Here is a 4,536-nt window from a genome sequence, read left to right on the forward strand (position 1 = left end):
TAGTGAGGGAGAAAACATACTATCTGAATTGCCATCATGTATTTTTATTTTTAAACTTTTTGTTTTTTTCTCAAGGAAAACATTTCAACTTTGAAACTCTGTGACATTATTTTTGGCATAATTTCTTTGCCTCATCCTAAATAGTTTTGCCACATTTACTGTTCTTATCACATGATACGTGATAACTGAGGGGATACTGTCTCTCATTTTGAACATAAAAAAGAAAACAAAAGGAAAATCTGCCCATAGAACCTGGAATACTTGGGGTGTGACCTTAATCTCTTTGAGTGCAATTAAATTTAAAAAGCTAATGATGCTTAAAAATGTACTGCCCCATGTGGTGTGTTTCAAGTACAGAAAATACTTATTTTTTCTTAAAAATATTTGCCGATTCCCCCGTGTATGTATCTATTAGGTATGTGTATACACACACACACATGCACACACACACACATATATACACACACACATTGAAATGCCATACAAAAATCAACAGTTTGAAAGTATTTTAGTGTTTTTTTTTTTTTTTCTGCCTCATAAAACCTCATTTCTGCCAAGTCTAAATGATATGATGAAAGCACGTATAGAATTTTTGGGTGCTTTCTTTTTCTAATTTATTACAGCCCCATTAACATTTACATTCACACTCTGTATGTTAATGTAGGCTGGACACAGTGTTAATAACATTAACTTTGATTTACAACAGATAAGTTTTGTACTGTGTAAGATGCTAAAATGCTGTCAGTCACATTTTCAGCACTGCTCAAACTGAAGAGTTCCTTTTAATTAAAATTATTTTTGATGATTCTGCATATATCTCAGACAATCTAATCTTTGTTTATTGTACAAGTTGAATGAATATTGATCTCAGTCATAAGGTTCTGAGATTTTAAAAATCTTTATTGTTCAAATAACTTGATTTTGAATTTGTCCATTTTTATAAGAGATCGAGAGCTTGCACACATTTCTTTTTTAAAAAAACTTTTCTTTTAGGTTCAGGGGTACATGTGCAGGATGTGTAGGTTTGTTACACAGGTGAATGGGTGTCATGGGTGTTTGTTGTATGGATTATTTAATCTCCCAGGTATTAAGCCTAGTATCCATTGTTTTTCCTGATCCTCTCCCTCCTCCCACTCTCCAGCCTCTGATAGGCCCCAGTGTGTGTTGTTACCCCATGTCGGACATATTTCCTGTCTTTTAACTTTCAATGTAATTTCTAACAACACCCCCAATTTTGTATACTTCAACAAAATCTACTTATCATGTCTTTTTAATCATAAATGTTCCCTAAGATATAAAATCTCTCAATAACTTGTTAGCTATCATTATGTCATTAAAAGTAGCAGTAACTTCAACATTAGAATGTTTCACATGCATTTCACTTTTTATGTTTTCTGAAAATTTCCAGAGCTATTCTTTAATTGGAAACTGCTTATATTGTAAGAAATTCTTTTCCACAACCGAATTTTTGCTGGAGAATCTAATGTATGGTAATAGCACACATAATCTTTATAATACTATAAACCAATCACTGAAAACCAGAAACATGAGATTCTTTTAAACCTTGGGATTCACCTTAAATTTTTTATGTTGAAATTAAACTTTCCTTGACATAAGTTTTTATCAAATTTGATGTGTATTACTACAGTTTCAATCATGCACAGGCTCCCAGGTTTTCAGATGCTACATTCTCTATATTTTCACATCAGGTGAATTAATTATGATGATGACAAAATACTCTGTATTTCCATACTGCTTCTATTAGCATCACACTTTTACTTTCCTGGTCAATTATTAGAAATCCTTGTGTAAAAGTATAAGAACACTCACTTTTGTTTGAATCCTTGTGTAAAAGTATAAGAACACTCACTTATATTTACTATTTTCAAATAATAAACATAAGAAAAATAAACTCAAACAATCAAAGTTGAAATATCAATCATTTGGCGGTGAGTACAAAATTATATGCATCAAACAGTGGAAAACCTTGCAATCATCGATATGAACAGAAATGTGTGTGCAAGTGGTTGAATCTAAAATCAGGAAGAGATGTTGTAGTGTTATCATGAGCTCAATTGCACCTAAGTGCTCCTAATTTTCCTTTGCTTTCCATTTCAATTTTTATTAAAAATGTATATTTTTATAGCATTGGAAGAAAAAATAGAACCGTGACACATTTCAATATTTATTTGGAAAACTTTGTGTTGTTTTTACCACTGAATTATGTTTCTAGCCTCTGCAAAGTTGGCAGATGTCCTGTGCCTCCTATGTTAGGCGTACGCCCATGGGAACACCATGCCCCTGCCATGTAAAATCCCGTGCGGTTCCCTCAAAATGATGTGTTCTGCATCTGGATCTTGGCTTTGTGCATTTATTACCCTAGATGTCAGGCACTGCCACCTCCAGATAGCTATCATGGATGCCTCCCTACCCAATCCTGGAGGAAGACACATTCAGATGAGTGCAAGGGAGGAAATGAACTGCTTTCTTCCTAGCTCCATGCTCCTAGAAATATGCAAGTCTAGACTTTCATGGATCCAAGGGAGTAGGAATGCTTTGAACCGGATGGCATATGAAAACTTTTAAATTGTATTGGGTTGGACTAGGATTTAATATTTAAAAATGACCAGAGACTAACAGGATCAGAAAAAGAGGATTTGAGCATCTGAGGCAAGGATTGCTAATCATATAATTGTTACCTATTTGTAATCCAGTGAATTGAGAGTTATCAAGGAGCCAGGTGCTTTTTGTGTACTTTATGAAAATTGTTCTTGGTGCTGCATCTGATGTGTATTTGGGGAAACGTTAGAGCGCACCTCTTTTGTACTGTGGGGATAGGCCGAAGTGATTGACATTGTGCTGCAACTGGATGCTTTGGTCCTTGAAGCTTTTGGACATTCACAGTCAGAGGCAGTTGATGAGGCTTATGAGAGCCACCTTTATTTGCAAAACATTTTTGTTGTTGATGGGATTGGATGAGAAGGTAGAAATTTGTACCAGGTTCTGTAGTTAAATTTTAGAGAACATGGAACCAGGCCATGGGCCTAGATAATTCTCAGGTGTAGTTTCTTGGCATTGCTCAGGTGAAAAGGAATGAAATCCATTTATTTTGAAGTTTCCTTTAATATTTTTCTGAAGCTCTTATGTGATGAGATGTTATGAGTTGATCTAGTTCATCCAAAATAAAAGGCGATTTTATAGTGCTCCTTTCGAAGATCCGACTAACTCCTCGCTGGACTTCAGCCGTCCATAGGAGTCAACTATGTTTAATTCCTGTATTTCTAAGTTTTCATTTGTTTTCTCCCTAACAAATATTTGGGTTAGAAAATATGGCTTAAGTTCTGTAAGCGAACTCACTTATTATACTGAATTTTTGTCTTATTGGCCAAGCTCAGAAGCTTCAGGAGGCTATGAGTCTAAGTTTCTGCAAATATGTCTGATTGTCCAATCCCTGGGCTTATTTTAGCCTCCTCAATTTTGACGAATTGCCCTGACCCAAACCATCCAGGCAGATGCACAAAGCCATGCCCTGCGAAGGGATGGCACCATGAATCCTGATCTCTGACACTGGCTTCTGCCATAATAATTTTTAAAGCCAGGACCTGAGAGAATGACCTATTTTTGGTGAACATTTTTATTTACTCTAATCATTTTTCATTTAAAAAGTTATTATTTCAGTTACTCATTTTGGCTAACTCATATATATATATATATATTTTTTTTTTCTCCTCTCACCCCGCCCACAGTATAATTTCCACATGAGAAAACAAACATCGTATTTTGGGTTTGATAATGGGTAATGATACAGCTCCTTTCTCCTGGCTCCCCATGTGCTTTCAACAGAACACTCAGCCCTACGCAGTGAGCAGAGAGGCAGGCACTCAACGTTGTTGACTGACAACCTTCCAAGAACAAACACCTTCATTCTTCATTTGACAGGGCCACTTTCTCTTCCCATCCAGACACCAAACTCTGCCCCACATTGTAAATGCAGCAAGAATACATTCTCCTTCACTGGTGAGTACATGGCTGGATTTTATTTCAAAGTGAATATTCTATGACACTAGGTAACTAATTTAAATAAGAGTAGCTCTGTAGGATTATATTTGGAGCGCTCTTCACTGAAGTTCAGCGCCTTAGAAGGTTCTGATGAATCTGGGGTCAGATCAGGGCCATCAAGAGGATCTCAGATAAGCTGTATTGTGGTAAGCAGGACTGTCTTTTCTTCTCTACAAGCGAGCTTATTCCCCAGGGTATAAGGGGATGTCCTGCCTGGCCATTGTCCCACCACTCCTTGGTATCTTTTAGCAATAACTTCTGGGAATTCCTTTCATAGCCTGCATCCTCCTGTTGATTCCACAGAGTTTTACTAGGTCAAATTGGGTCCAATCTAAGACCATCAAGAGCAGATACTCTGTAACAAAATGTGCTCTCCCTACCTCTAAAGAGGCTTGATCACTCCACGTTATTCCAGTTTCTCAGGTCCTGCAGAATGACCCTTGCACCTTACTTAGAGAGGTTGTAACAGCACATCCA

This window comes from Mandrillus leucophaeus, unplaced genomic scaffold, assembly GCF_000951045.1.
Source record: "Mandrillus leucophaeus isolate KB7577 unplaced genomic scaffold, Mleu.le_1.0 Scaffold9, whole genome shotgun sequence".
Lineage (NCBI taxonomy): Eukaryota > Metazoa > Chordata > Mammalia > Primates > Cercopithecidae > Mandrillus > Mandrillus leucophaeus.